Source organism: Trachypithecus francoisi, unplaced genomic scaffold (genome assembly GCF_009764315.1).
Source record: "Trachypithecus francoisi isolate TF-2019V2 unplaced genomic scaffold, Tfra_2.0 Contig01579, whole genome shotgun sequence".
NCBI lineage: Eukaryota > Metazoa > Chordata > Mammalia > Primates > Cercopithecidae > Trachypithecus > Trachypithecus francoisi.
Window position 1 is genome coordinate 14,936,624 of NW_022681442.1, and position 27,615 is coordinate 14,964,238.

At 40.5% G+C, this 27,615-nt stretch overlaps 1 long non-coding RNA gene across 1 annotated transcript; it reads right to left on the reverse strand.

Annotated features, from left to right (window-relative positions):
* Positions 1-10,046: 10,046 nt before the first annotated feature.
* On the reverse strand, positions 10,047-26,864 carry LOC117064388. Its single transcript, XR_004429431.1, has 3 exons — positions 26,811-26,864; positions 12,550-12,642; positions 10,047-10,125 (listed from the first exon to the last, which is right to left on the reverse strand). It is a non-coding gene; the product is annotated as an uncharacterized LOC117064388 (long non-coding RNA).
* Between the last annotated feature and the right edge of the window lie 751 nt (positions 26,865-27,615).

A 27,615-nucleotide genomic window follows, 5' to 3' on the forward strand; every position in this document is an offset into this window, starting at 1 on the left:
AAAGACAGCGCCTCCGGAGTTGTTCAGTCCTCCCAGTGGGTTCATGGTCTCACTAGCTTCAGGAGTGAAGCTGCAGACCTTCAGGGTGAGTGCCCAGCTCATAAAGGTGGGCCAACCCAAAGAGTGAGCAGCAGCAAGATTTATCGCAAACAGCCACAGAAAAGAGCCTCCACACCACAGAAGAAGACCGGAGCAGGCTGCCACTACTGGTTGGGGTGGCCTGCTTTCATTCCCTTATCTGGCCCCACCCACATCCTACTGATTGGTCCATTTTACAGAGAGCTGATTGGTCCATTTGAACTGGGCACTGATTAGTGCGTCTACAAACCTTTAGCTAGACACAGAGTGCTGATCCTTAGCTAGACACAAAAGTTCTCCAAGTCCCCACTAGATTAGCTAGACACAGAGCACTGATTGGTGAGTTTACAAACCTTGAGCTAGACACAGAGTGCTGATTGGTGCATTTACAAACCTTTAGGTAGACATAAAAGTTATCCAAGTCGCCACCCAACTGAGGAGCCCAGCTGGCTTGGCCTAGTGGATCTCGTGTCAGGGCCGCGGGCGGAGCTGCCCACCAGTCCCGTGCTGCGTGCCCACACTCTTCAGCCTTTGGGCGGTCGATAGGACCGGGCGCTGCGGAGCAGGGGGCGGTGCCCATCGGGGAGGCTGGGCTGCGCGGGAGCCCACGGGGAGGGGCATGGCGGGCTGCAGGTCCCCAGCCCTTCCCGGCGGGGAGGCAGCTGAGGCCTGGCGAGAATTCGAGTGCTACGAGGGCGGGCCGGCAGTGCTGGGGACCCAGCGCACTCTCCGCAGCTGCTTGCCTGGGTGCTAAGCCCCTCAGTGCCCGGGCCGGCGGCGCCCGCTGACAGCTCCAAGTGTGGGACCTGCCGAGCCCGCACCCACCTGGAACTCTAGCTGGCCCGCGAGCGGTGCGCGCAGCCCGCGTTCCCGCCCGCGCCTCTTCCTCCACACCTCCCCGCAAGCAGAGGGAGCCGGCTCGGGCCTCGGCCAGCCCACAGTGCAGCGGTGGGCTGAAGGGCTCCTCAAGTGTGGCCAGAGTGGACGCAGAGGCCGAGGAGGCACCGAGAGCGAGCGAGGGCTGCTAGCACATTGTCACCTCTCACTGTCTCTCTAAACCTCGGTTTTACTCTGTAGAGTAAGAACAATAATGGTAACTTCATCACAGTTATTGTGGGGAATATATAAAATAATGCATGTAAGGGCTTATCACAGCCCCTGCTAAATGCCCAAGAAAGGGCAGCTGCTGCAAATATCTAAGGCTGCTTGACTCTGGGGATTATCTCCTCCTCTGGCAATTACTAAGATTATGCCAAAGGTGGGAGATGCTGATTCCATAAAAGCAGCTCAGCTGTGATGGAGAACGCCTCTTCAGCAAATAACCTGCTAGAAATTATAAATATCAAATATCTCTTCTGGGATATCTGAAGACAACCAAATTTCCTGAAGAACTGATGAATTTTAGGAAAGCCACAGAGAGATAAGAGACACATTAGCACAGAGAGGAAGTAACAGGAAGAGGGTTACTCGTTCCCGAAGTGCCCCTCATCCACTGGGGGATTATGGGAGTTGCATCCATGTGATTTTTATCTACAAAGTTGACCTTGTTAGCCTGCCTAGCAGATAACAGGTGCCCCCGGTTGCCTACAGATGGCCCAGGGATTCTGTAGCCCACACCATTTTAATGTCATTATTGAAGGAATAAGAACCAGAGGGGTCTGACCTCCTTTCCTTCCTTCTTGAGTAATTGACACTACCTGGAGTCCAGCTGGTAGCTCTGCATCTATGAGTGATTGTAGTGGAAGCTGGCTGTGAAGAACTACACAATTTCTAGCTCTACAAGTTTAATTCCACTGAAATTACTTCATGGAACTGGGACACTGGATGGCCCACTGAGTGGGCGTGGATGCAGATGAGGCCCCCAAAGCACTTTTGAGTCTCAGTATTTATGTGTGAACCACGTTCTGGCAAGCCCGCTATGGGCATCAGTGACACACAATCATGCTCACTGTCAAACCTTCAGAACCGGATCCCGTGTTCCCGCACTGAAAACACCTGGGAACCACTCTCCCAGGTGAATATGTAACTATTTGAAGTTAAATGTGCTGCCTGTTCTGCCCTGTGCTGCCAGATGGACAGGCTGTGAGTTGCCTGATGGCCTCATCTGCCTTTCTTCCAGCCTCCCCAGGAGAGTGGGAGCCCAGGGGTCTCTAATGATGTGAACCTCAGAAGACCAGTGCCCACTTTTGGAGAGTAAACGGTTTCAGAATGTGCCAGAATGAGCCAGTAATAAAATAGTGTATGTAATGGGAACCTCTGGCTCCTTGATTTGCCAAGATAACCTGACAATAACATCTACGGAGAAATAATGGGATTTGGGTCCAATTAAAGGAAGATATAAACACTCCAACTATTCCTTAGCCATTTTTCTTCACAGTCATATGAGAAAATAACAGTACACCTAACTCTTAAGGTAGTTGTCATGGGTTATTATCTTGTCCCTCTGCTATGAAGAAGGAGTTAATTTAATAAGAATCATTGCAGGAACTTGCTATTAGAAAGAATTTCTTCAAGAAAATAATAATGAGAATAATGACTTAACCCCACGAAATTCAAGCATATCTGTTTCTTATAGTAAGTTTAGCTTTTCATTTACTCCATGAGTTTCTTATAACACAACCTATTTAATATTTTGGATGAATTACACCAATTTGTCAGAAGTGACACTGATAACACATGAAAATCCGTTTAAAGATGAGATTAATTGCTTAAGTTGCCTTAGCTATATTTACATTTTAAAACCAGAAAAGACTAGTAAATGAGGTCAAATTGGCTTCTGACTGAAGCCAAAAATAGTTGTCATTCGCAGTATTTTTCTGTTCAATAATGGGTAAAGTCAGTGCTCCTGGGAGAGTGACTGTGTCACCTAGAGCATTGCTTTAGGAAAAACCCCAGAGAGCAGAGCCTGTGGGTTCCCATGTGACTTGGATATAGTTACCTGGCAAACACTCATAAGAAATGCCACATTGCCTCCCATCAGCCTTTGCTCCAGCCCACACACGTGTTCAACTTTTTCACCTGAAAAACGCAGGAACCATCTACAAAAGTGAGAAATCATTCAGGACCCAGGTGCTTTCTCCTTTAATACATTTTGAGAATAAGATAACATTTCATCAATTTACCACAAAGGTAATCTAACAGTAACAATCAATAATCGGGATAAAAAATTAAATGTCATATTCCTATATATGTAGTCTCTGATACATTTTAATACAGAATCCTAACTAGAAGTTCAACCTGAGTGAGAACTTGAGTACTGAGAATTTTACTGTAATATAGGCATAGATTTTTTAAAATGAATAATATGTATCACTGGCTATTGAATGTGTAAACAGCCACTGTTGTCATGCTATGTCCACCTTCTTCCACTAGAGGGCCCCTCAACTAAATACATCGAAAGGATGTGAAATTTTTTTTTTAATGATGAAAAATCAATATTCTTTTGAATCAAAAAGGCTTTTGAATCTATACCACTATGGTACATCAGTGGTGGAAAGTTGTCTTACAGAAAAGCATGCAGATATTCGATTAGAGCTTTATAAGGCAGAGAACTATGACCAGAAGACAATGTCAACAAAATAAAAAATAGAAACATACAGTGTTAATGATGAACGGAAACTTTTAAAAGAATAATAACATAACTTACAAACACTCTTACCTGTGTGAATATTATATTTTAAGGGCAAGAGTCTTATAAATAATCATAAACATTCTCGGTTTTATAGATGGAGAAACTAAGGCTCAAGGAGGGGAAATAGTTTGCCCAGGACAAGATCACCAGTTACTCTGTGGGGGCAGAGCCAGGCGCCCTAAGCCCCAGCTCAATGCTTTCTCCACTATTCTGTAATATAACAGTATTCTCTATCTCTACCTATCCATCTATCCACCATCTACAATAAGTAATTTTACCTCTGATTCTCTAGTCCTGGGAAAAGTCCTATACCACCTGACTTTTGGGTAATACTGCAGGTAGGACAGCCACTTTCTTCACCGTTAGGTGGAACTATGTTCCTACTGCCACACACCTCTGTTCTTCCATGATGTCCCTGGCTTCTCCAAAAAGTCTGTCAACAGGTGAGCCGATGAACAAATGTGGCACATCCATGCAATGGAATAACACTCTGCAATACAAAGGCGTGGCCTATTGTGAAATGCAACAACATGGACACGTCTTGAAAGCATGATGCTGGGTGAAAGGAGCCAGACATATAAGACTATGCACCGCAATTCGATTTATCTACAATCCTAGACAACGGAAACGGATCTTTTTGCACCAAAAGAAAATTGAGGTTGCCTGGAACCAGGTGGAGGAAAAAATGGACTGCAAAGGGGCAAGAGGAGACTCCTGGGGGTCAACCTCGATCATGGTGATAGTTTCACAGGCTAACACACTGTGTGAACTCATCAGATTGGACACTTTAAATGGGTGCCGTTTATTTTAAATAAAGTTTATAACAAAGTTGATTTTAAAAAATAACCCCATGACGCAGGTGCTATTAAAATCCCTATTTCATAGAAAAAAGCAAATAATAATGGAATATATTTATTAAATGAGAGGATAAGAATAGTATCAACTTAAAAATAATAACATAATACACTAATTAAAATTAAATTATATAACGTGGCACTCGAGTTTACTTATTCTAAAGATCTCTAAATATAAAATCTCATCTAAAGCCATCTAGATTTTTTTAAATTAACGTATTTTAAAATTAAGGGCTAAGTACAGTAAAGTACCCAAATATTAAATACATCCCTTGATTAATTTCTATGCATGTATACACCCATGTAACTATCACTGACATAAAGATATAGAAAATTCTAACAATGAGAAGACCTCCTTAGGACCCCTCACAGTCAGTAACCACTCCCAGGAGTCACGATTCTGAAACCTGTATTGCCTTTGATTATTACTTTTATCTGTTTTTGAACTTCATCAGATTGGATACTTTAAATAGGTGCCATTTATTTTAAATAATAAAGTTTATAACAAAGTTGATTTTAAAAACTAACCCCACGAGGCAGGTGCTATTAAAATCCCTATTTCATAGGGAAAAAAAAGCAACTAATAATGGAATATATTTGCTAAATGGGAGAACAAGAACAATATCAACTAAAAAAAGAATAATATCAACATAATAAATCAATTAACATTAAATTAGATAACACAATACTTGAGTTTACTGATTCTAAAGATCATACGATTTGGGCTCTTTTGTGTCTGACAGTTTTCACTCGATATCATGTCGATGAAAATCATTCCTGCTGTTGTGCATATTAATTAGATGCTTCTTCGCGATGCTATGTAGTATTTCATTGCATGAATATACCACAATTTATTTAGCCACCTATTACTGATAGATGTGGGTTGTTTCTGATTTTGAGCTATTAAAATAAAGCCACTATCACATTTTTGAACATATCTTTTGGTGAGAATGGGATCATAATTTCTGGTGAGTAAATATCAAGATTAGATTGTAGTGTCATAACATGTTTAAGGTTGCATGTTTAGCTTTTTGTTGATTACATAAAATATACAGGCATAAAATATAAGACTAATTAGTAGTTTTCCTTGAAATTTGTTTTTGTTATCATTAGGTAAGCAGGTGTTAATATCTTTCCCACACAGGGGTCTTTGGAAAAACCTCCCAAAATGAATTTCAAGGATAACAGTTTTCCAGAATGTGACTTTGTCAAATGGTCCATGATGAGTTAAAATGAAGTTCATAGCAGGTATTTCTTCCCCTCTGGCTTTTCTCCCAGGACACCACATACAATCATCCAAACCAGTGCTTCAACAATTTCACTTCTGCATGGGTGGCAGGAATGCTTTTCTAAGGAAGTAAGCTGTTTTTTTCCTGCCACTTCTCAGATCAGTCATACTTTCAGACTCATTTTTACCATTCAAGATAGATGGCCATAGCCATTAATTCATTCAGTTCATTAATTGGCCTAGGCTTTACCTTGAGAACTTACGGTTCCCGTTGTGACCAGAAGTTTTTCCTTTTCATCCATGTCTGAGCATTTCCATCTCTGGCTTGAGTTTGAGGGTTCCCTGGATGCAAGTGCTACTTATGAGCAAAACAATATGAGCAATTCTTTCGAGTTTCTAAAACTATGAAAATAGTTATCAAAGGAAAATACTCAGTATATTCAGTTTTATCCATTAAATAATTTGAAATCATATATTTTGGCACTTTACAAAAGCTTTTAAAAGTTTTTATTTATTTATAATTTTAGAGGCAGGGTCTCACTTTGTCACCCAGGCTGGAGTGCAGTGGCATGATCATAGCTCACTGCAACCTCAAACTCTTGGGCTTAGGCAGTCCTCCCACCTCAGCCTCCCAAGTAGCAGGCACGCACTACCATGCCTGGCTATTTTTTTTTTTTTTAGAGATAGGGTCTTGCTATGTTGCCCAAGTTGGTCTCAAACTCCTGGCCTCAAACTCCTTCCGCCTCAGTGTTGGGATTACAGGCATGAACCACTTAACCTGGACACAAAGATTTTTATATAACATCTCTTTCAACACAGACATAAGTACAGGCATACCTTGGAAACACTGGGACCATGGCAATAGACGGAGTCCAAAGTATTTTTTTGCTTCCCAGTGTGTATAAAAGTTATGTGTTTGCTACACTGTAAGGGTGCAACAGTATTATGTCTAAAAAACCAATGTGCATCCTGTAATTTAAAAATACCTTGTTGCTAAAAAATGCTAATGATCATCTGAACCTTCAGTGAGTCATAATCTTTTTGCTGCTGGAGATCTTGTCCCAGTGTTGGTCACTGACTGATCAGGGTAGTGGTTGGCAAAGGTGGGAGGCTGTGGCTAATATCTTAAAATAAGACAACAATGAAGTTTGCTGCATCAATTGACTCTTCCTTTCACAAAATATTTCTCTAGTATACAATGATGTTTGATAGCATTTTACCCACAGTAAAACGTTTTCCAATTCTAGCAGTCCTCTCAAACTCTGCTGCTGCATTATCAACTCAGTTTATGCAATATTCTAAATTCTTTGTTGTCATTTTTTTTTTTTTTTTGAGACGGAGTCTTGCTCTGTCACCCAGGCTGGAGTGCAGTGGCACGATCTCAGCTCACTGCAACCTCCGCTTCCTGGGTTCACGCCATTCTCTTGCCTCAGTCTCCCGAGTAGCTGGGACAACAGGCTCCCAACGCCCCACCCGGCTAATTTTTTGTATTTTTAGTAGAGACGGGGTGTCACCGTGTTAGCCAGGATAGTCTCGATCTCCTGACCTCATGATCCACCTGCCTCGGTCTCCCAAAGTGCTGGGATTACAGGCGTGAGCCACCGCGCCCAGCCTGTTATCATTTCAACACTGTTCATAACACATGTACCAGGACTAGATTTCATCTCAAGAAACCACTTTCTTTGCTCATCTATAAGAAATTCCTGATTCGTTCAAGTTTGAGCAAGAGACTGCAGCAATTAAATCACATTGTCAGGCTCCACTCTAATTCTAGTTCTCTAGCTATTTCCAGCACATCTGCAGTTATTTCCTCCTCTGAAAGTTGAACCCCTCCAAGTCATCTGTGAGGACTGGAATAAACTTCTGAATTCCTCATAATGTTGATATTTTGACCTTCTCTCATGCACATGGATGTTCTTAATGGCATCTAGAATGGTGAGTTCTTTCCAGAAGGTTTTCAATTTACTTTGCCAAGATCCATTAAAGGAATCACTATCCATGACAACTATATTCTTATGAAATGTATTTCTTAAATAATAAGACCTGAAAATTGAAATTACTTTTTGATCTAAGGGCTGAAGAATGGATATTGTGTTAGCAGGTGAGAAAACATTAATCTTCTTGTATATCTCCATCAGAGCTCTTGGGTAACCAGGTGCATTGTTAATGAGCAGTAATATTTTGAAAGGAATGTTTTTTTTCTGAGCAGTAGGTCTCAACAGAGGGCTTAAAATATTAAATAAACCATGCTGTAAACAGATGTGCTATTTACACACAAGCTTTGTTTTTTCATTTTTAGAACACAAGCAGAGTAAATTTAGTATAATTCATAAGGGCCTAGGATTTTTGGAATGGTAAATGAGCATTGGCTTTAATTTCAAGTCACCAGCTGCATCAGCCTCTAACAAGAGAGTCAGTATCCTTTGAAGCTTTAAAGCCAGGCATTGACTCCTCTCTAGCTATGAAAGTCCTAGATGGTATCTTCTTCCAATAGAAGGCTGTTCCATTTATAAATTGAAAATTTGTTGTTTAATGTAGCCACCTTCATCAATTATTTTCACCAGATCTTCTGGATAACTTGCTGAAGTTTCTACATCTACACTTGTTGCTTCACCTTGCACAAGTGTAATGGAGACATCCTCTTTCCTTAAATTTCATGAGTGAACCTCTGCTAACTTCAGTGGTTTCTTCTGCAGCTTCCTTCCCTCTCTCAGCCTTTGAAGAATTGAAGAGAGTTAGGGCCTTGCCCTGGATTAGGCTTTGGTTTAAAGCAATGTTGTGGCTGTTTTGATTTTCTCTCTAGAACACTCAACCTTTCTCTGTATCAGCAATAGGCTATTTCACTTTCTTATAATTTATGTGTTCCCTAGAGTAGCACTTTTAATTTTCATCAAGAACATTTCCTTGGCATTCAAAGCTTGGCTGTTTTGTGTAAGACTCCTACCTTTTGGCCTATCTTGGCTTTCAACATGCCTTCTTCACTAAGCTCAATCATTTCTAGCTTTTGATTCAAAGTGAGAGATGTGCAACTCTTCCTTGCACTTCAACACTCAGAAGTCATTGGAAGGGTATTAATTGGCCTAATTTCAATATTGTTGTGTCTCAGGGAATAGCGAGGCCCAAGAAGAGAGGGAGATACAGGAATGGCCACTGCATGCAGCATCAGAATGTACTCAACATTGACTAAGTTCACCATCTTCTAACGGGCATGGTTTTTGGCGGCACCCCAAATCAATTATAATAGTAACATCAAAGGTCACTGATCATAGATTATCACAACAGATATAATAATAATGGAACAGTTTGAAATATTGAGAGAATTACCAAAATATGACACAGAGACACCTGCTATAGAGCAAATACTATTGGAAGAAATGGCACTGATAAATTTGCTCAACACAGGGTTGCCACAAACCTGCAATTTGTAAAAATTGCAATTATTTGCAAAGTGCAATAAAGTGAAGCTCAGTTAAGTGCAGTATGCCTGTGTTTGCATTTATCTGTCAGTGTGTCCACAAATAGATGCTTTAAAAATGAAAAAATAACTGAAATAATTCACTTTTTAAAATTATGGTAAAATACACAACGTAAAATGTACCACCTTAACTATTAATAAGTTTACAGTTTAGTGGTAATTAAGTACATTCACATACATGCAACCATCACTACCACCCTTCTCTAAAATTCTTTCATCTTGCAAATGGGAAACTCGTTACCCATTAAACAATCACTCCCCATTCTTTCCTCATCACAACCCCTGGCAATAACCACCCATCTTTCATTTCTATGAGTTTGATTGATTACTCTAGGTACCCCATATCAATGGAATCATACAATATTTGTTCTTTGATGACTGATTGATTTCACTCAGCACAATGTCCTCAAATTTCTTTCATGCTGTAGCATGTGTCAGAATTTCTTTCCTTTTTAAGGCTGAGTAATAATCTGTAGTATGTCTATACCACATTTTATTTATGTATTCATTCACTGATGGACATTTGGGTCATTTCCACATTTTTGGCTCTTGCAAGTAATGCTGCTAAGAATGTGGGTATAAATATCTGACTGAGTTTCTGCTTTCACTTCTTTGGGGTATATACTCAGAAGTGGAATTGCTGGGTCATGTGGCAATCTTGTAAAATAATTCAATTTTTTAAACTTAAAAATATTTGTAATAATATTGTATGACTCTTATGATACAAAGGTTTAGAACAGGAAAAAGTACCTTATGATGATTAAAGTCAGAAAAGTGCTTACCTTTGAATGGGGAAGGGCTGTCTGGATATGAACCTGAGGGAACTCTCTAGGGTGATGGAAATGCTTGACATCTTGATCTGGAGAGATGTTACACATTATACATAAAAATGCACCCATCTGGACGTTTATGTTTTGCATGCATTGTTATATGTAAATTATACCTAAAATCCTCCATTCTCAAAGGATGTTTAACAGTGATCTTTTCTTTCTTTTTTTTTTTTGAGACAGAGTCACGCTCTGTTGCCCAGGCTGGAGTGCAGTGGTGTGATCTTGGCTCACTGCAAGCTCTGCCTCCTGGGTTCACACCATTCTCCTGCCTCAGCCTCTGGAGTAGCTGGGACTACAAGCACCCGCCACCACGCCTGGCTAATTTTTTGTATTCTTAGTAGAGACGGGGTTTCACTGTATTAGCCAGGATGGTCTCCATCTCATGACCTCCTGATCCGCCCACCTCGGCCTCCCAAAGTGTTGGGATTACAGGCGTGAGCCACCATGCCCCGTCTAACAGTGATATTTTTAGGGGGCTTTAACTCAGAAATTTCAGTGCCATGGTAATACAGTCAGCTCTTCATGTTGGTCAGTGCCACATCTGCAGATTCAACACACTGCAGATAGAAAATATTTGAGAAAAAAACAAAGTGACAATACAACAATAAAAATAATATAAATAAAAGCAATAAAACATAGCAACTACTTACATAGCATTGACCTTATGTTAAGTATTTTGAGTAATCTAGAGATGATTTAAAGTATGCTGGAAGATATATGTAGGTTGTATGCAAATACCATACCATTTTATATAAGGGACTTGAGCATCTGAGGATTCTGATATCCTGGGTGGAGGAAGCCTGAAACCAATCCCTGAGGCTATCAAGGGACAACTATATCTCAATTTAATATGAATATAAATAAATAGATATGAAATAAATTTTATATATTAAAAGAACATTTACCATTACCTAATTAAGTACAGCACATTTTTCAGTTCACCAAGTAGCTCCAGGAGGTTTTGGATATCATGCCAGAGTATAAATGCCCTTTTATAGGTAAATGTTTGCTTTTTCCTGTAATTCCATAGAAAAGGAACAAGAAAAGAGAGGTTTCCAGGATATATTTCCAATTTAAACCGCTGAAAAGCTTACATCAATAACAATTGAGGAAAGGTCATAAATGCACACATAAAATTTATTTTTAAAACTGGGTAATCTGTGTTTAAATGAGTCACATTTTCAGTGCGGTTGTATTTTTATTCCACAATTTCAAGTACATATATCCTTGTGGCTGAAAGGGTTTTGTGACCACAAAGCCCATTAGGGTTGCCTGGCAAATAAATATGAAGAAATTACCTGCCCATACTTTTTCAATGAACAGCTTGTCTAACTCACAGTAAGGTCAAAAACAGAAAATTAGCAATAGTTCTTCACTCACTGCTAGCCCAGCAAGATCATTTAGTCATTCTAGAAAAACAGGTGTTATTTTAGCTTAGAATAACATATAACCAGTCCATTTATTTACCTCTCAGCACTAATGTAGGGAAAAAAGTGAGCTAACAGAAGGAGCCATGGTCAAATAATAAAGGAAAAATAAGTTACAGGCTGCCCAATGAGATGATGAGAAGGAGAGTAAACTGAGATTCAACTTGGAAAATTCCATCTAGGAAAAAAGGAATCAGAAAAGATCTTCTGGAGGAGAGAATTAGAGATTACGTGTACAGGGTCTGTCTTGTCCATCAGCTCCTAAGTTCTTGAGGCCAGGAGCAGGGCCTTGTGGTATGTTAGGAAGAAATAGTGCCATTGAGGCTTGCCTGTGTGTGCCTAAAAGAAATATTCAGTGCCCAGGTAAAATGGCAGGTGCAGAAAATAGAAAGCAGGACCAACAAGAAGGCAGAGACCTTTGTGTATAATGACTGACCAAGAGGCTCGAGTGATGTTCTTGTAATGACACAACACAAAGAAAAGGACCAGGTCTCATAAAAATTAGATTAGTTATGGTATAGAATACATTATTTTGTCTAGTGGGCCTGGTCACATCAGCTGTTTGTACAATCTTACATGGGGACTTTAATGAGCTCTCATGCTCTCAAAACTGGGCTAAACATTGGAGAACAGAAACTTCGGAGAACCAGAGTCCTAATTCTTCAAGGCATGTGTTCATACCCGTGTCAAGTTAACCCCCTGGTCACAGCCACAGCAGCTCCTGGCTGCTATTTAGGAAACACAACATTGATGCCTAATTACTGCAGCCTTTGCTGTTTATACTTGAGTTCTAAGCTTATTTACTAATTGAAACACTTGAATTGTAAGCTCGCCTGCTTCCTCTTCTATAAACCCATGGGAATAAAGTGGGCAGATGGAGGTGGGAGAAAACCCACTTTTGTCTTTAAATAGCTTTATAACAAGTTAATATTGAATTTTCAGAAAAGAATACTTAGTCCAGTCAGGCTGCTATAACAAAATAGCATAAACTGGGTGGATTTCAAACAACAGAAATTGATTTCTCACAGTTCTGGAGGCTGGGAAGTCCAAGATCAAGGTGCCAGCAGATTCCAAATCTGTTGAGGGCCCCTTTCCTGGTTCAGAGATGATGTCTTCTTGCTGCATCGTTACAGGGTAGAAGATTGAGGGTTATCTCCTAGGCCTCATTTGTAAGGGCACTAATCTCATTGATGAGGCCTCTGCCCCCATGACCTAATGACCTCCCAAAGGCCTAGCGTCCTAATACCATCGCCTAGGGTGTTAGGATTTTAATATATGAATTTTGCTGGGACACAAACATTCAGACCATAGCAAATACTCACAAGCTATGTAAGGGTAGAAAGAATCATGTTGCAGTGACTGTTGCTCTTTTGCTGAAAACCTCCTTAGAGTGTCACATATTCCTCAGAGGAAAAGCCAAAGTCTTTGTCATGATCTACTCTCCAACCCACCACCTCAGTTCTGGCCTCCTCCTCACCCTTCTCTGACTGGGCTCCAGTCACCTGCCTCCATCCTGTCCTTACAGCAGAGCTGACCGCTGCCCCCTTCCCCGGCCCTCAGACTCAAGGCCTTTGCCCTGGCCCTTTCTCGGCCCGCAGCTGTCTTCCCCACACAGTCACAGGGCTGAGCCTCAATTCCTCCAGAGATTCTCCCAAATTCCTGCTACCTCTACAGTTAGCCCTTCCCCTGCCACCAAATATACAATTTCAGCACCCATCCCAGCCAATGCTTCCTCTCCTTCTTCTATTCTTCATTTAAAAAATCCTTAGCATTTATCACTATACAGCATACATTATTTATTAATCAATATGTTGTCTATTTCTCAGCATCAGAAGTCAACTCCGGTGGGCAGAAGAGCTGCTCTTTCTCCTGATACAGGGGAGGCTCTGAACAAATATTTGTTGAATGCATGTGTGAAAAAACACTCACAAATCTACCACCCAGTCGAAGGATCAGGACAAACCTCCCAAGTGACCCTTCTCTATTCTACCCACTTCCCTGCCCTATCAGAAGTGGTCACAAATCTAAATACGTTTATCTCTCCCCTGCTGTCTTATACTTTGTGTGTTTTACAATATGTTTGTATCTCTAAAAACATACTGTTTGGTTTTGCATATTTCTGACTTTCTATAAATGGAGCAAACTACATGCATTCTTCTGTGACTCAGTTTTTTCATTCAACACAGTGTTTCTAAAACTCATCCATGTTTTGTGTCCATGTTGTGTGTAGCTTGGATCCAGTGTTCACCACTGTATAGTATTCTGTTATATGATTACATCACAACTAACCTGGGGATATGTGGACATTCCCAAGTCCACATATCCCTAGTAGTGCTCCTAGTTTTGGCACAAAATGTGTTGCTGTGAACATTCTTATACATGACCCTGTGCAATTGTATATGTTTTTTCAGGTTACATATCTAGGAGCAAACTTGACATGTAGGGTGTTCCTAGGTTGGCCTTAGTCTTTACTGGAGAATGTCAAATTATTTCCAAAGAGGTTGTTCCAATTTACATTCCCATAAGAACTGTGTAACTGTTTCAGTTGTTCTACATCCACACAGTAACTTGATGTTATCAGGCTTTTAAAAGTTTTGGGGCCGGGCATGGTGGCTCACACCTGTATTCCCAGCACTTTGGGAGGCCGAGGCAGGTGGATCATAAGGTCTGGAGATCAAGACCATCCTGGCTAACATGGTGAAACCCCATCTCTACTAAAAATACAAAAAATTAGCCAGGCGTGGTGGCGGGCGCCTATGCTACCAGCTACTCGGGAGGCTGAGGCAGGAGAATGGCATAAACCCAGGAGGTGGAGATTGCAGTGAGCCAAGATCAGGCCACTGCACTCTAGCCTGGGCGACAGAGCAAGACTCCGTCACACACACAAAAAAAGTTTTGGTCATCTGTTGCCAGTAAAACAGTCTGGTCATTTCAATTAGTTTCCCTGGTTGCCAATGACCTTGAATTTCTTTTTGGGTTATTTGGATTTGTTCCTCAACAAAGTGCCTTTAGACCGTTTTTTATTGGGTTGGTTGTCTCCTTTTTATTAATTTGTAAACATCCCTTATATATTCTGGATGTAAATAATTTGCCAGTTATATGTTTTGCAATATATTCTCCCAGTTAAAGTATTGGATTTTCGCTTTCTTTATGTTTTCTTTTCATGAACAGAAGTTTTTAATACTACTGTAATTGACTATATTATGTTTCCCTTTATGGCAGGGGTCCCCAGCCCCCAGGGCCACAGACTGGTACTGCTCCATAGCCTGTTAGGAATCAGGCCTCACAGCAGGAGGTGAGTGATGGGCAAATGGGTGAAGTTTCATCTGTATTTACAGCCATTCCTCATTGCTCACATTACTGCCTGAGCTCTGCCTCCTGTCAGATCAGTGGTAGCATTAATCTCATAGGAGCACAAACCCTATTGTGAATTGTGCGTGAGAGGGATCTAGGTTGTGTGGTCCTTATGAGAATCTAATGCCTGATGATCTGTCTCCCATCACCCCCCGATGGGACCATCTAGTTGTAGGAAAACAAGGTCAGGGCTCCCACTGATTCTACATTATGGTGAGTTGTGTACTTATTTCATTACATATTACAATATAGTAATAATAGAAATAAAGTGCACAATAAATGTAATGCGCTTGTATCATCCAGAAACCATCCTCCCGCCCTGGTCCATGGAAAAATTATCTTCCATAAAACCATTCCCCGGTGCCAGAAAGGTTGGGGACCACTGCTTTATGGTCTATATTTTTTTAGATATTTGGTGCTGTCTTCCAATTGTTTTACAGTTCTTCCTTTTACATTTGAGTCTCGAATCCAACTACAGTGTGTTTCTTTAGGTATTGTATGGGGTAAGGGGTCAAACTTCATATGTCTAACCAGCTGTCCATGCACTATTTGTTGAAATGCCCAATCTGTCCCCACTCATCTGCATCTGCCAGTTCAACAATGTATCATTCCTATATTTGTGTGGGTCTGTGTCTATTTTGTTTCATTGGTTTCCTTGTCTATTACTTTTTTAAAAAATTTTCTACGATGTCAAGAACACTTAACATGAGATCTCCCTGCTTCACAGATATTTAAGTGTGTGACACAGTATCATTACCCACAGGTACAATGTTGTACAGCAGCTCTCTACCATTACCCTCTCTTGCATAACTGAAACTTCATGCCCACGGATTAGCAACTCCCTATTTGCTATAGTAGAATGGCAACCATATTCTACTCTCTGTCAGTATTTATTCTTGATTAAAAAATGAACAAACAAAACTTTTGAAAGGAAGAATACAAAATTACTTCAACACAACGATAATACCTCTCAGGAACCAATGTTTAATGATGACAGGCTAGAAGTATTTTCATTTACACCCGATGAAGCAAGGATGCTTGTCATTTATTATAATTTAAATTGTTCTGAAAGTGCTAAATAATGCATCAATTCAATAACAAGCAGTTAAAACCAGCTGGAAAGAAGGAGGCAATATTCTCTTACTTCCAGATGCTATCACTATATAAAAAAAAAATCATTGAAAACCAAAAGAGAGTTCGGTAAGGTGGTTAGTTGTAAAATTTATATGCAAGAATCAACAAACTTCATTCTACAGAAACAATTTGCATCATGAAAGAAGAAGTTCTATTTACAAAAACAAGACACGAAATATCTAGGAATCACAATGGTAGCTAATAGCAAACACCTGTTGAAATGGGGACTTTTTTTTTTTTTTACATTTATCACTTAATCCTCAAAATAAACTATGGGTTGGCATTAACATTATTACAATTATGTTGTAACTGAGAAAACCGAGCTTCAAAAAACATCACCGCTCGCCAAAGTCATTTCCAGAACACAGGAGAGTCAGGATTTGCACCAAAGATTGTGGTCTTAATGGCTAGAGACTGCCGCTCTACCTTTACAAAAAAAAAAAAGCTATAGAACTCCACTGAAGTATTACACAAGCACCTGACTCAGTGGAGATATGTCTTGAAGAGGATGGCTGTGTATCATAAAAGGTGTCAGTTCCTACCAAATTATATTTGAATTAAATGCAAACCCAACAAAATGTTGACAGGATTTTAAAAATATAACAACTTTATTGATACATAATTTATATCAGAATTTTTTCCTTAATTCACTAGGTGATTCTAAATTTTGGAATTCTGAATGTGGAAATTCTGATAAAAGGGGGTAATTTGCCATACCTAATACCGGGGTATGCTGGGAAGCCACAGTTATTATTAAAATAATGAGGTAGAAGAATAGACATAGACCAGGGTTCTCAATTGGGGACAACTTTGCTCCTCAAAGACATTTGGCAGTGGCTGGAGGTATTTTTCGTTACAATTGAGGGATGCTCAGTTGTGTGTTACTGACATCTAGAGGATGGAGGCCAGGGATGCTGCTAAGGATCCTACAATAATGCACAGGACAGCCCCCTACTCCCATCTGCCAATGAATAACTAGCTCAAAAATGTCAATAGTGCCAAGGCTAAGAAACTAAAATAGACAAAAGAACAACAGAAAGTAGTGAATCTAGTATTAGACCTATAGCAATATAAACTAGTATAAAGATATCGTTAAATCAATTAAATGGAAATTGATGGATTTTAGATAATTAGTGAATGGTTTTTTTTTAAATAAAGCTAATCTTAACCTCAGTTGAATGATGAGTGCATAAAAATTTTTTAAAAAATCTCCACAAGATAAAAACAAAGACAAAATGCAAACCACAATCCGGGAAATATATTTGCAACATATATGTCAATCAAAATAATATCCATGATATACAAAGAGTTTTTACAAATCAATAAGGAAAAGACAAACCATCCAGATACAATAAATAGGTGAAGAAATAAAATACACAAACAAGAAATTCAGAACTTAAATATATATATGAAAAATTACACATAAAACGGAATTAAATATAGTAATGACAATGCAAATTAAAGTGAGATATAATTTTGGGAAGAAATAAAACTGAAAGCCTGCAATGACGGAAGGCACAGGCTTTTGAGTTCAATATCCTAGGAACAAATCTTACAGTGTCCTCTCTCACTAGCAGTCATATCTATTTCCAGCAACGTAAGCCTTCTCTTCTCCAATCTCACAGGAAAGCTACAAAGGGCATCTACCAAAGGTGTGGTTACATAATGAATAGTCTGAATTTATGTTGCCCACATGCTGGAAAAACAGCTTTCCTTTCCTAGACTGACCTTGTTTGAATGTATAAATCTGTACAAATTCAATCTTCCTGGTGAAAATTCACTAGAGGCAATATCAGGAAATTTTATTAGCTGTAATGATTTATTTAGGCCTCTAGAGTGCCATTTATTTCCCAGTAGAAAAATAGTTTAGAGTATTTCAGTATTTCATTATTCACTGATTTCCTTCTAAAGTCCATTAAAAGTTTAAGTAAAAAAAAAATATCTACTGATCTGCCAACATCCTTAATGGCTTGGACAGTACTTATGAATATTTCTGAAGATGTAGTATTTGTGCATAACCATAATATCCTAAAAGAGCTTTGCTATATTAGAAAAAAATCTTTCTCCATTTGCTATCCTTAAATTACCTAAAATCCATGATTTGGTAGGGTACTTGAATATATCCATCGTTATTTATCATACCTACGGGAATTGTGATTTCTAGGCAGCTTGAGGTCAATTGAAACCCCAAACCTCAGTGTAGATTTACCCAGTGCTCCCTGGGTCCCCAGACATCATTTATGTGAGGCTGAAGTTGCCTAAGGGGCCAGTACACAGAGGGCACTCACATATCATGGGCAGCCACTTGAACTTGCCATCCAAAGCTATTCTCCTCCAGTCTCCACAGCACATCACATCTCGAGATAGCTCAACCATGGTCACCCTTGACTTGCTTAGGTCCCCATCAGTCACAGGCATCCACAGGAAGAAAGACAGGTCTCTGGGGTCTGTTCTTTCTGACTCTAGGGATCTTGCTGATGCCTGTGTGCTGTGTGGAAGCATGACTTAGGAACAAAAGCACTTGGGAAAGAAAAGACTCTCCTTGCAAAGAACTGCCAAGGAAGTAATTCTTTAGAAAAACTGGTCCATTAAGTAAAACACCCAACAGGTATTTATTTATATAAATGTATGGGGTACAAGTGTAATTTTGTCACATGCATAGATTTCTCAGTAGTGAAGTCAAGGCTTTTAGAGTATCTATCACCTGAATAACAAACATTGTGCACATTAAGGAATTTCTCACTGTCCACCTCCTCCTGCTCCCTTGCTCTTACAAGTTCCCGTTTTCTATCATTCCACACGCTATGTCCATGTGTACACATTATTTAGCTCCCACTTCTAAGCAAATCCAGTATTTGTCTTTCTGTGTCTGACTTGTTTCACTTAAGATAATGGCCTCCAGTTCCATACATGTTGCTGCAAAAGCAGCCTCCAGAGTAGTTGGGACTAGCCTCAGCCTCCAGAGTAGTTGGAACTACAGGCACCTGACACCACGCCTGGCTAATTTTTTTTTGTATTTTTAGTAGAGACGGGGTTTCACTGTCTTAGCTAGGATGGTCTTGATCTTCTGACCTCGTGGCCTGCCTTGACCTCCCAAAGTACTGGGATTACAGGCGTGAGCCACCACAGCTGGCCAATTTCATTCTTTTTAATGACTGAATAGTATTTCACGGCGTATATACACCACATTTTCTTTATCCAGTCATCCCCAACAGGTATTTAAACACCAGATTGCCACCAGGTTTACATTAGTCTTTTAATGTCAATCACAGTCACAAAAATGAGGCTATGTCTTTAGTGAACAGCTCTGCAAACGTTAAGGGTAAAGGTACTCCTCTTAGGGAACTAATTTAGAGGACGTGCTCAAGATCTTCCATGGGTCTCCCAGCCTCCTTGGGATATGTTCCACGTTCCTCACCATGGCTTTCTAGGTTGGTTGCTTTGCTCCCTCACGTCATTACCTCTCACTTTCTGCCTTGCACTCTGGCTCTGGCCACGTTGCTGTTTTTTCAGATAAGCCAAAGAGGCTCCTATCTCAAGCAGACTTTGCCGACTGGACAAATGAGCATGAGTTTGAAAGCCTGAGAAACAAGGACTTGCAGAGAAACAGTTGTTCCTGTGTCTTCCTGTCTGGACCCCAGAGAGGATAACAAAAGAGATTCCAAGAATGATTGGGTAGTGGAATTCCCCAAGGGCCCTGGAGACACACGGCAGAGTTGCTCAGCTCTCCTCTCACCTTTCTTTTGCTCAGTCAGGAACATTATTTCCTCCCTACTACACTCCCTATCCTCATATTCCCCCATCCCCTACACACCTGGCAACACTCACCAATGGCCCACCCAGCAACCCTGGTATTCAATCAGTATCTATCTATCTGTATCAGAATTCCCTCCTGAGCATGAAATCTTCCCCTTGGGTGCTGTCCTCCAGTCCCGCCCTCACTGCACTATTTTTTCCCCCAACTTTCTTTTTTTTGAAAAAAAAATTTCACAGCACGGTCTTGCTATGTTACCTGGGCTGGTCTAGAGCACCTGGGCTCAAGTAATCCTCAGCATCAGCCTCCCGAGGTAGCTGGAACTACCCTGTGCCTAGCTTCAAGCATCTTTTGAGTAGTCTCTATTTGCTTAGTGAGCTATGAAGATGTCTGAATATGCCCACACATTCAGGACTTCATCAGGATGGGAGGCGCCACAGGACCTTTTTTTCACAATATCTCAAAAAATATATATATCAGCTGCAGTTATATAAAGGTAGGCTACATCCTGGACCTCTGAAATGGCAATGTCTTCTCAAATGCCGCTACTTAGTAAAAGGAATCAAAAAAGGAAAGACATAAAATTCCTGAGAATCTGTGGAGACAGCTTGGTCATTGTGAGCTATGCTAAAAAGAAGAAAAAAACCCTAATAATTTGTGCCAACTGTTTCTTTTGTTCCATACCTAAGATAGCTGGGTGATCAATCTCTGTTTCTCAGCTTTGTCTGCGTATTGGAATGACCTGAAGATCTGTAAAGAAAACACTGATGCCTGGGACCTATTCCTAGGGATGCTGGTGAAATTGGGCTGGACGGTGGGCTGGGATTTTTAAAGCTTCCCAAGAGAGTCTGGTGCATATCTTTATATCATCAGCTGGTGTAATGTTTGATTAAATTATACACCTATATTAAAAGTGTAAGTGGTAAATATGTTTCAGAACACAGAGACATACTGAGTCACTGTGGAATCACCATGCTGCAGACACCTGTTGATGTTTTATAAGGAGAGTGACGAATATCTGAGAATCCAGCCATTCTTACATCCTCAATTGAGGATGTTAAGGAGGTTTCTTCTTTATTCTTAAAAATATGCCTATTGGACAGCAGGGCATAGGACTGGAGGGGGAGAATGGGGAAAATTATTGAGTAATGAGAAAGAATCACATCTTGGACATCAAGCAGTTTCTCACCATAGTCTTTTCTCTTCTTAAATATTATATTTTTTCCCCTCAGCATTAAAAACTATGGTATTTTATCCAAGAAGTGAGTGGTTCAGTCTGTTCAAGAAAATAAATCTATTGCTAAGATCATTCATTGGAAATAATGGAACAGACATCATCGGGGTATTGAACATGCTTTTTTCTTCTTCAACATGAATACACTTCCCTTCAGAACTGGAGTTCTTTTCTTCATACAGCATGCTAAACACATATTCCGTGGCCACGGTACGGTCATATTGAAACTTTCGCAATCTATCTCAACACCATGTCAGGATCAGAAGGCATTTTGTAGACCACCTGTTCTTTGTGCATTCAGCCATGCATGAACTGGCATTCTGGTGCCACATTTTTCAGTTGTGTCCTCACAGCCTCTTTGCTGCAAACACAGCTGGTGTTGCCTGTACTGATCCCAGTATACCTCTTCCAGTTTATCTTATGGCTCACACACCAACCATTGAGCTGGGTGGAAATCTTTGCTCCTTTTGGCATGGGCTTTCTACAATACAGAGGACAAAAAGTCATCGAACACTTCTGCCTCGTACTACTTTACATATCAATGGTTTTGTTACAACTGTATAAGCCTGTTGGCGTGCACAAGTGATAGTAATTCCACATGGTATACTAGTGATATGATGCAACATCCAACAGCTTCATCTGAAAAGGCATTTGAGGCATTTAACCGATAGCTTATTTTGTTTACTCAAAAATATTTGTCACTGACTTTGAGACTGGTTTTACAAGCTCCTTTGTGATACCGTGACTTGCACCTGTTTTTGCCATAAGGGCTGCAACACTGAATGATGCCTGTGTACTCTTGAACTCATCTCCTGTTTATAAACCTCATGCTGGAAGGTATTATTTTCTGCTTGTTTAAAAATAATACACTTAGGCCGGGCACAGTGCCTCACGCCTGTAATCCCCGCACTTTGGGAGGCCGAGGCAGGCGGATCACGAGGTCAGGAGATTGAGACCATCCTGGCTAACATGGTGAAGCCCCGTCTCTACTAAAAATACAAAAATTAGCTCGGCATGGTGGCAGGCGCCTGTAGTCCCAGTTACTTGGGAGGCCGAGGCAGGAGAATGGCGTGAACCTAGGAGGTGGAGCTTGCAGTGAGCCAAGATCGGCCACTGCACTCCAGCCTGGGCGACAGAGCAAGACTCTGTCTCAAAAATAAATAAATAAATAAATACACTTAATAAAGAGGCCACCATATTTTGCTTAAATATGTCATGAGAATGTCAAAAATTTGACACTACTGCTGGAGAAATGTTTACACACTATAGACCTGAAGGAAGATGGAAAAGGTTTTGCTGTTCAGTTGGCTTCTCTCATGCTTTCAGATTCATTTGAGCCAAGGTTGGGCTTTGGCTTTGCTTCTGTGCCTGGTACTTACACTGCTGTTGTCATCTCTGATTTCCCCTCTCAGTGAACAACTTTGGAGCCACTGATTCTTTCTAGTGAATCGGAGATGTAACAAACACAGGAAACAAACACAGGAGTAACAAGAAATTGTGCAAATTAACAAGCTCAATTGAAGAATAAACCCACAAAAGGTTTGAGAACACATTAGCTGAGAGGCTTGCTACTAATTAAAATGCTTGCTGAGGCCAAAGGATGGATTCCATCCTCAGAGCACATTATTAAGAAGGAAGCAGGAGTTCCAAGGAAATGATAGTAAATGTTACATTTCCTATTTGTCAAGTGCATGCAAACAACATTGTTACATTCCTTCATTCCTCTGAAACTTCCAAGCTAAATGCTCACCTCTTGATGGAACCCTCTCTGTGAAGTGTGGGATAGTGAACCCCGCAAGGATGGGGGCCATGTATACTTTCTTCTTTTGAACTCTGCTGCCAAACATGGGACCTCGACATGAGCAACTCTATAAATACTTGAAGTAATGAGCACACACACCATTATCAGCCTGAGATACAGGAAGTGTTCATGATTTCTCTTTATCACCACTTGCCACTCTCAGGTCCTTAGTGCATATTAAGAAGGAGCTGCAAACAAATCACCTTTTCCTGCCTACTCAAAGTGCACAGGGGATAATAGTAACACCTGAGCCAAGGATGACAAATCATTTTTGTGTGTCAACAACAATTAACTGGTTGTGACTGCCCGGATCATGGGAGTGAGAAGGATTCTGAGGTCACATTTGATTTCAGTGGGAAGAGGATGTTGATCAATTAGTCGCAGGGCCATTGGTTGCGAGTAAAAAATGACATTACATTGGCTATGCGTTTTCCATTCCCGTCATTAGTGAGTTATTTTGACAGTAAAAAGCTAAACACTTTACATGCTGATGGTGGAATGGAAGGTGCCAGCAATAAGGTGGAGGAGTGATTGAAGATATCAGCCTTTTGATGGATTCTCCAAAAATCCCAAGGCTTTACCTGCCTCCAGTCTGCTCCATACAGGGTATTAGATGAGGCTTTGGGGACAATAACAGTCAGGCCAATGGTTCCCTTATCTGGATGAACATCAGAAATACCTGTGAAATTTTATAAAATCAGTTCCTCAACTGAGATCTATTGGATCACATGATCAGGGGCAGTATTTGGGGTTTGTTTGTTTTTTAATTCTTTTATTACTCAGATGCACATACAAATTTGAGAAACAGTGATAGACGTCTACTGGGGGAACTGAAATCTGAATCGTTCCCAGTAAGATCACTAGGAAGCTGTTTGTCAACGCCACTCCTTAGGGATTCTGTGCAGCAATGCTAAGTAGTGTATTTCATGACTCTGATATCCAGATATCTGGTTGTCTGTCTTTTTGTGATGTTAGTAGCCAATGATAATCATTGCCTAGATACTATAATTCTTTAAGGTTTGAAAATAATGGTATCCTAATTATATAATTGCTATTTCATGTATTAGCTAGAATATTTCTATAAAGAGGAATTTGCCTCTCTAATTACTATTACTTGCCTCTTTAATAACTAATTACTGTGATGTACAATTCATATAGGAAAGGCAGGAATAATGATTTACCATTAATTTGCCAGTTCTCAAAGCAATGAGTTTATCATCCTCCAAAGGTGATGAATAAACTTTTTTGTTTTGATTTCTAGCATCGTTTTGAACTCATGAGTAAACAAATTTTTAAATGTTTGCATCTACGGTCATTGCCATATGACTACTGTTTACTGATGCTCATAGTGTCCCATCTGCAATAAGTATGAGCCTCTTTAAGTCAACTCCTTAGTCTCTTTAACGTGACCCTGTAATCCTTGACGGTTTCTTTGCTTTCAGGTCAGACAAGATGTGCTGGCCTCGTCTTCAACCTGAAGTCAGCCATTTCTCCAAGATGCTTTGGTTATTTTTATTGGGAAATGGCAAGTGGAGGTCACAATTTGGGTGCTAGGGTGCTCATCACTACTGGACTGGTTATTGTTTCCAGGCCTTTAAATATGCCTTTCCAAAAGCTTTTTATTTTAGAAAAAGAAAAAATAGATTATGAGTTCCCATTGGAATTCCACTTCAGTACTAAAGGATTTTATGTAATCTCATTAACCTTGCATCTGTATATCCTTTCTTTTTCCTTGCCAGAAGTACTGGTTCTCAATGACATCAACTTAATTTTGATTTGTTTTATCCTACAATGGTCTCAAAATAACAACACAGGCATCAGTCTCAAAATGGCAATATCAACACCAGCAACAACAATGCAAATACTGAAAAGAGTTTATGTGGTTTTTCCTCACAGGTCTTTTTAATCCTTCAGGTTTTCCCACTGGGGAAATAAGTCAAATGACCTATAAAATCACTTGCAGTGGTTTATCTTTATGTGATTATGCAAATCAGCCAGATACACACTGAAGTTCATTTATTTCATATAGAGTCCAATATTTAGGGATTGCTTTTCTTTTCTTTTTTTTTTTTTTTTTTTGAGACGGAGTCTCGCTCTGTCACCCAGGCTGGAGTGCAGTGGCACGATCTCTGCTCATTGCAAGCTCTGCCTCCTGGGTTCACACCGTTCTCCTCCCTCAGCCTCCCAAGTAGCTGGGACTAAAGGTGCCTGCCACTATGCTCAGCTAAATTTTTTTTTGTATTTTTCGTAGAGACGGGGTTTCACTGTGTCAGCCAGGGTGGTCTCAATTTCCTGACCTCATGATCCGCCCACCTCGGCCTCCCAAAGTGCTGGGATTACAGGTGTGAGCCACCACGCCTGGCCAAGGATTGTCTTTCTATTAGTTTATTTTGTTATATAATCATGTAAAATACCTACATGTTTCCAAAATGAAATTTACAAAACAAAGTAGATTCAGAAAAGTCAGGCTTTCTCTGTCCTTTCCCACCTTATTTCTCTCCACACCATTGGTAATTTTTTTTTATTTGAAAATGTTACTTTCATTTTCTAAATGCAGGTAATTTTATATATATATATATATATATATATATATATATATATTCCTTTTTCTTGTTAATATGTTTTGGAAAAATCAAGCCACAAATTGAAAATATAAAAGGCATATTATTTAGGTAAAATATATAAAAATTATGTATATATAATGTTGAGTTCAATATTTAGGGATATATATATACACACACACATACATATAAATATTTTTGACCAAGTGTGATGGGCCATTCCTGTAATCCCAGTACTTTGGGAGGCCAAGGCAGGAGGATTCCTTAGGTCAAGAGTTTGGGACCAACCTGGGCAACATAGAGAGATCCAGTCTTTACAAAAAAGTTAAAAATAAAAAAGCCAGATGTGTGGACATGGTGGCATGTTCCAGTAGTCCTAGCTACCTAGGAGGCTGAGATGGGAGGATCATCTGAGCCCAGGTGTTCAAAGTTGCAGTGAGCTTTTGAGAGGTGAAGCCAGCTGGGCTTCTGGGTCAAGTGGGGACTTGGAGAACTTTTCTGTCTAGCTAGAGGATTGTAAATGCACCAATCAGCGCTCTGTAAAAACGCACCAATCAGCACCCATGTCTAGCTAAAGGTTTGTAAATGCACCAATCAGCGCTCTGTAAAAATGCACCAATCAGGCCGGGCGCGGTGGCTCACGCTTGTAATCCCAGCACTTTGGGAGGCTGAGATGGGCGGATCACAAGGTCAGGAGATCGAGACCATCCTGGCTAACACAGTGAAACCCGTCTCTACTAAAAATATAAAAAAATTAGCAGGGCGTGGTGGCAGGCACCTGTAGTCCCAGCTACTCAGAAGGCTGAGGCAGGAGAATGGCGTGAACCCAGGAGGCGGAGCTGGCAGTGAGCCGAGATCAAGCCACTGCACTCCAGCCAGGGCAGCAGAGTGAGACTCCGTCTAAAATTAAAAAAAAAAAAAAAAAATGCACCAATCAGCACTCTGTGTCTAGCTAAAGGTTTCAGCACTCTGTAAAAATGGACCAACCAGCACTCTGTAAAGTGGACCAATCAGTACTCTGTAAAATGGACCAATCAGCAGGATGTGGGTGGCGCCAAATAAGGGAATAAAAGCTGGCCACCAGTGCCAGCAGTGGAAACCTGGTTGGATCCCCTTCCACACTGTGGAAGCTTTGTTCTTTCACTCTTCACAATAAATCTTGCTGCTGCTCACTCTTTGGATTCGCACTACCTTTATGAGCTGGAACATTCACCGTGAGAGTCTGCGGCTTCATTCTTGAAGTCAGCAAGACCTCGAGCCCACTGGGAGGAACAAACAACTCCAGATACCCCACCTTTAAGAGCTGTAACATTCACTGTGAAGGTCTGCGGCTTCACTCCTGAAGTCAGTGAGACCAGGAGCCCACCGGAAGGAAGGAACTCTGGACACATCTGAACATCTGAAGGAACAAACTACAGACACACCACCTTTAACAACTGTAACACTCACCGTGAGGGTCCGCGGCTTCATTCTTGAAGTCAGCGAGACAAGAACCCACTGGAAGGAACCAATTCCGGACACAGTATGATCATGTCACTGCATTCCAGCCTGGGTGACAGAGTGGGGTCCTGTCTCTGAAAAATAAAATGAAAGCATAAATTTTTCTACAGCAAATATTACCATTTAACAGCACAGGCACACAGTGCCATGGCAGGGAGAGCCTCCACAAGTCAATTTGAATAGGGCACCTGGACAATGAATTCTGCAGTCATCCTATCAAGATATAAATGATGACGGGTAGAAAAAATGAGACGCTGTGGGTTTTCACTGTGATTTACTGACTGTTGACCAAAGCAGTGAGAGAGAAAATAGATATATAGATATATGTTTTGGAGCATCGCCGTTCATTTAATTCCGTTATTTAGAACCCAGATGCTTCCCTATGATGCTGCTATGACATATTGGCAGCAGATTCTTTCCCAAAGGGATCCACAAACTTCCCCCCAAGTAGAGCTTCACTCCCCTAGTTTCTCTACCTTACTACTATTACTTCATTTGCACATCATTCCCCCATCCCTCATTTTACCTGCATTGTCACTGAAGTGGTTCATTGCCATGGCAACTAGAAATCGTGAACCCGCATTTTAGGTTCAGTAAAACCCTGTACTCTCTTTGGTCAGATTCCAGGTATTTTTTTGGTTCTTACCACTCTTGTGGTCCACAATGTGTAAAACATTCACCTTTTTGCAGTACCACTGACACTGGAGCCAGACTGCTTGGGTCTGCCCCCTGTTTCTGCCATAAACCAACTGTC